The sequence below is a fragment of the Acinonyx jubatus genome, chromosome D1 (genome assembly GCF_027475565.1).
Source record: "Acinonyx jubatus isolate Ajub_Pintada_27869175 chromosome D1, VMU_Ajub_asm_v1.0, whole genome shotgun sequence".
Classification (NCBI taxonomy): domain Eukaryota; kingdom Metazoa; phylum Chordata; class Mammalia; order Carnivora; family Felidae; genus Acinonyx; species Acinonyx jubatus.
In genome coordinates, this window is record NC_069390.1 from 53,128,172 (window position 1) to 53,134,814 (window position 6,643).

General features: G+C 32.4%; 1 pseudogene; it reads right to left on the minus strand.

Annotated features, from left to right (window-relative positions):
• Positions 1-1,769: 1,769 nt before the first annotated feature.
• On the minus strand, positions 1,770-3,060 carry LOC106966126 (olfactory receptor 52E4-like; annotated as a pseudogene).
• Between the last annotated feature and the right edge of the window lie 3,583 nt (positions 3,061-6,643).

Below are 6,643 nucleotides of genomic sequence, written 5' to 3' on the forward strand. Positions count from 1 at the left end.
ACCTGTGTTTGTATTCTCTTAATTGTATTTTGGAAAAACAAAAACTCTTAAATTTTATGAAATTCAGTTCAATAATTTAAAAAGTATATCTGATTATTATTCTTTAATATAATGTGTCCTAGAAGTTTTTTTAATTTTAAGTTTTACATTTAAATTTATGATCCACTTTTACTTTATTTTTGTATGGGATGTAAGGTATAGTTTGGGGTGCATATTTTTGTATATGATCATCTAATTGTTCCAAATCTATCCATTTTGTATTGAATTACCTTATCATTTTGTTGAAAATCAACTAAGACTATATGTGCAGGTCTATTTGGGGGCTTCCTATGCTAATTTAGTGATTAATTTTCATATCTTTATGCCACTAGCATTCTGTCTTTATTACGTCCTCCAATTTTGTTAACATTGTTCAGTTACTTTACATTTCTATATAGATTTTAGAATCAGCTTTTCAATTTCTATAAGAAAAAGTCTGCTGGAAATTATATTGAAATGTGATTAAATCTATATATCAACTTGGAGAGAATAGAAATATCCACAATATCAAGACTTGGATATATGATGATTGTATATGTCTCCTTTTATATATGCCTTCATCAGTTTATCTTAGCAATACTTTTTGGTTATCTCTCTTCAGGTCTTACTTTTCTTTTTTTATCAAATGTGTCCCTAAATATTCTCTTTTTAGGCTATGGCAAGCAATATTTTTATTTAACTTTCTAATAGAATGCCATTAAAATAAGAAATTTAACTGTTTGTATAGTAAACTTGTATCCTCTGAACTCGATAAACTCACATATTAGATCTAGTAGGTTTAGTATGTTACATAAGATTTTCCTACATAGAAAAAAACAGATCATCAGGTAATTTCTTCCTAATATCAATGATTTTTATTTCCTTTTACTCACCTTAATGCATTGGCTAGAATCCCCAGTACAAAAGCAAATAGACATTATAAGAACAGGCAGCCTGGTATTTTTTTATAACAGAGACAAAATATTCAGTCTTTCTTCACTGTGATGTAATCTGTCAAATTTCATAGGCTTCCTTTATCCTATTTGTAAGTTCCTTTCTCTTTCTAGTTTTCTGAAATTTTTATCAGGAATTCATGATGGATTTTGTCAAACGTTTTTTATGCATTTATTAACATCACATGTAGTTACTTTTGTCTGAAATTATGGGGGGAAACATTAATTGATTTTTAAATGCAAAAATTTCCCCTGCATTTGTAAGATAAGTGCTTCTTGGTCATGATACAGGATAATGTTATATATCATTAAACTCAATTTGCATAATTTTGTTAATACTTTTTACAGCTGCATTTATGAAGGAATTTGATAACTAATTTTATTTTCATGAATGTTTTCCTCTGCCTTTGGTATCATTATAGAGGTAGCAATATAGAATGGGTTCAACTCTTTAAGAAGATAAATTGAGTGATAATTAGCATGCACATTGCAATAACCCTCTGAGTGAAATTAAGAAATAGCTCCAAGATGAAAGTAACATTGGCAGACAAATAGGTAGTTGAAGGACATATTCTAAAATATTGATGCATGAATATTTCCAAAACTTGAAAAATTTTATACCACCAAAATCTCCTTTTTTATCAAATCTGTACATAAATTTTACTGCTGGCATGTCCACATGCATTCAAGAATTTGATTACATCTTTTACAAGGCCCCACAATCTTCTCTCACCTTCAGTGAGAAACAGTAGTATATAATCTATTGAAAAAATGGAAATTACATAAAGGCACCAATGAGTGTGAGTTTAAGAGACTATAATAAAGGCTGAAGTAATGTCTGAATGACCTTTACATAATCCCAATTTGGGACACCCTGAGAGATGTACAAGTTGAAGGTTAGCCTAGAAGAATTTATTAATTTTTGAATACATTTGGGTCATTCTTTATTTACAAATATTTTCACAACTCGGTCCTGAATTTGCTTTGTCCTGATTCCATAAATGACTGGATGTAAACAAGGGGGAACAACCACATACAGATTGGCCAGAAGGATGTGGATGTAGCAAGGAATATTACTACCAAATCAGTGAGCCATAAAAGAGAAAAATGCTGGTGTGTAAAATGCTAAAATGACACAGACATGGGAGCCACATGTGCTGAGTGCTTTGAGTCTGGCATCCCTGGAAGGAAGGTGGAAAACAGCTCGTAGGATCTGAACATAGGAGAGGGCAATAAGGATCAAGTCAGAAATCAGGGCAGCAATGGTATATAAGCCATAGATGATGTTGACCCTTATGTTAGCACAGGAAAGATGCACGATTCCCATGTGTTCACAGTAGGTGTGAGGAATAATGTAGTATCCACAAAAGGGCAACCATTTGAGAAGAGGGCAGAAAGGGATGACAAGAAGGACTGGCCTCCCCACTACAACAGAGGCCATGATGGCTACCACTCTGTTGGTGAGAATAGTGGTATATGTCAGTAGGTAACAGATGGCAACAAAGCAGTCAGTTGCCATGCCAGCAGTACAACGGATTCCATGCCAGTGTAGGTATGGATAAAGAACATTTGGATGGAGCAGCCTTCAAATTTTGTCTCCCTGAAGTTGAACCAGAAGATATCATCTTGGGAATTGTAGAAGTGGAAAGGCCTAGATCAACAAAGGAGAGAAGAGCCAAAAATTAGAACATGGGTTGATGAAGACTCTGCTCAGTCTTGATCACAACCAGGATTGTGACATTTCCCACAAGTGCTATCAGATAAACAACAAAGAAAGGGAAAGCAATCCAGATATGGAAAGCTTCCAGACCAGGTATACCCAGCAGAAGGAAGGCAGAGGGATTTGAAGCAGTGTCATTGACAGAGGACATCCTGCTGAGAACTGTTGGAAAATATTCTATGGTCTTCTTCAGTATTTCTGGGGAGACATAAGGCAATATATGGTGTTTGGATATCACTATATATAGTAGCATACCAATTAGACACTAAAAATCATAATGGAAAGTCATTTGAGGACAATTGACTATTAAATTCAAATTATTGACTATCCCACTTAATATTCCATGGGAACTGTAGAAGTTAGAAACAGTCTTTTCTGGTGGTAGTGTGGTATAGTGATCCATGATCATCTTTAGCTCATTCTTTTGTGAAATCCTCATCTGTATTCACTAGTACCAGCTGAAAATGCTGCCAGTAAGCAAAACTTGTATTACATTTTCAAGTTACTTTGATTAGTTGAGTGGAAACATAAGAGAAAACTACAATATGTTGTGAAAAACTACAATATGTTGAGGAATTGGAATGGGAAGAAACTTTGGATATGAGGATCAAGAATGTCTACATATAAGGCTTATTTACCTGTCATAGTCCCTTCTTTGTTAAGTGTTACTTTTCCCTTTATTTGCTTTAATGAGACTGTGTTTGTATATATATATATATATATATATATATATATATATATATGTATCTTTTAATAAAATGGTGCTTTTATGCTATGGTTGGTGAATTTATTATTAGTATTTTTCTACTTTTACAGTAAAAAAATTCACCACATAAACAACTCAAAGAAAAGATAATTTTAAAACAAGTAAAAACTAGTAATTAAATTTAGCATCCATATATGATACTTTAAAAAAGAAACTTTAAGCAAATTAGGCAAAAACTAAAAGTGGTTCAATTTAGTGAAAGGAATATATGAAAAATCTGCAGCTAATATCATACTGAATGGTGAAACACAGAAAGATTTGTTTCTACGATTGGGAATAAGACAAACATATCGACTGGCATCAATTATATTAATATTTTACTGGAGGTTCCAACAAGGTCAATATATCAAGAAAAAATAAATAAAAAGACAGTAAGATTGGAATGAAAGAAGCCAACTTTCCAATTCATAAGTCACATGAACACTTAGATAGAAATCAAAGAATTTAAAACCATTTAGCTTATCAATCAGGTATAGAATCAATACTTTTCTATATACTGTTAGCAAACAATGAGAAATTAAAATTTAAGTTAAAATTCTGTGAAAATTCATACTACCACTTACAGTGGCATCAAAAGCATGGAGTAGTTAGCCATAAGCACTTAAAATTATAAAACATGACAGTAATTAAAAAGACCTAAAAAAGTTTTAAAAGTGGTTTGAAAGACTGAAATATGTTAAGATGTCAGTTCTTCCTAAGTTGCTTAATAAAACAACTTCAATCAATAACCAAGAAATTTAAACTCATTCTAAAATAATTATATGAATACCCTAAATTCATTGGAAAAAGAATAACAAAACATCGGAACTTAAAATAAAAGACTTCAAACTTTAAACAGTATAGTAAGTCATTATGATAACAGACAAATAGATAGGGAGTGCTTAATAGAAAGAACAGAATAGACATATTTTACATCTTCAGTTAAATGTTCTAAAATGACCAATGTAGTAATTCAGTGAAGATAGCACAGTTTCTTATACCAATAATTCTGGTGCAACTGAATATGTATTTTTTATATATATATGTGTGTGTGTACACACAGACACACACACACAGACACACACACACACACACACACACATATAGAACCTTGATTCCAACTTCACAACAAAATCAAATATTAATTACATTTCTAAAATAGAACTAAGTATTAAAAACAAAACAAAACTCCAATTTTAACATGTGTGAAATCAAAGGAAGAAGAGTATCTTTGCAACCCAGTAGGAAGTAATATTTTTTTAGAACACAAAAGCAATACCATAAGAAAATAGCCTTGTTACATGTTATTAAATTTTGAAATTTACTGTTAAGTGGACTTAGAGGACAAAGACTGGGAGAAAGCATTCACAATCCCTTACTTCTGTAAGAGAATTTGTGTTAGGAACATACGACAATGCTTATAACTAACAAAATAAGAAAACAAGCAATGGGAAAAGGAGAGACCTACACTGGCACTTAGCAGAGAAAAATATACAAATGACACTGAATGTCTCAAAATTATTACGCTTCAGGAATTGTACATTAAAACTAACATGACATCTTGTTACATACCTACTAGAATGGCCAAAATTAAAAAGCACAACACCAAATTTTGGCAAGGATGTGGAGCAACAGATTCTCCTAATTACCTATGACTGAACTCCTAAGAGCTTACTCAAGGTGAGGAAAGCATATGTCCACACAAAGACTTGTATAAGAATGTTTGTAGCGGCTTTATCCACAACTGCCCTGTGTGGAAACAACACAAATACTCATCAACAGTGGATAGACAAATCAATTTTGGAATGTTTACCCAATGAAATTCTACTCAGCAATAAAAATGGATTCACTCTATGTGCAACAACATAGATGACTCTATATCATTATATCGACTGCTACTAGTTACTAAAGAGTACTAATTACATAATTTCATTTATATGAAGATCCAGAGCATACAAAGAAAATGGGTACTTGGTTGGCTCAGTCAATAGAGCCTGCAGCTCTTGATCTCTGGGTTGTGAGTTTGAGCCCCATCTTGGGTGTAGAGATTACTTAAAAATAAAATCTTTAAAAAAGTGGGTACTGAAAATATCCATTCACTGGTTGCCTGAGGATTGAAATGGGTCACAGACAGATTGGGAAGGAACAAAGAGGATTTTTTGAGGTGATAGAAAAATATTATTCTTTATAAAGGTGTGGGATATATAGGTATATCCTTTTTCAAAACTGTACAGATAAGACTTGTATATTTAAACACATGCAAATTTTACTTTAAAAAATCAAATCCAAGCCTGGAGAGAATAGAATGTTTACAGTTGTTGACATTGTATGATGAGAGCATTATGCATTTGTGTTCATCTGTAGATGTTTGAAATGCTCCATAATTAAATGGTTTGATACATAAAACTAGTGAAAATAAGTGCCATCATTTTATGAAGTATGGTACCATTTGCTTTAATAGAATATTCTGTTTTGGAGCTTATTTTATTTTATTTTATTTTTTTAAGTTTATTTATTTTGAGAGAGAGAGAGGGAGAGAGTGAGAGGGAGGGAGGGACAGAGAGAAGGAGAGACAGAATCTCAAGCGGCCCTGTGTCATCAGTGCAGAGACCTATGTGGGGCTCAAACTCACAAATTGTGAGATCATGACATGAGCAGAGATCAAGATTCAGACACTTAACCAACTCAGCCTCCAGGGTGCCCCTGGAGCTTATTTTAAATACAGAATTATTTACCTCAATTAATACAGAGCTAAAAATCTTAAAATCCAACTAAAATATTTCACAGCCCTACTCAGGGAGCATAAAATAAAATAAATAACCTATCTTAAGGTTATGATTTTGTTTGGAATAAACTTAACATTTATTCCTGATATTTTCTTTTTTATTCATACTCACACATAAGCTTTTAAGTCAAATGCTAACCATGGTATATTCTTTATGATTATTTGCAAAAGTTCACTGATGATCAAAATTACTCTGAATAATGACATCCGATGGGAAGTATACAACCACACAGCATGCTAGCAGTATATCCGAGGATGTGCCTTAACTATTCCCTCTGAGCTTTCTTAAATGTATCATTTGTTTTGCTAGTAGTATGGTATTTTTGTGCCCTACTAAAATTGTTCAAACATCTTCCTGAACACACTCAATCAAATTTCATATTACTCTATTATTAAAATTCAAACTTATTTTAGGAAGCCAG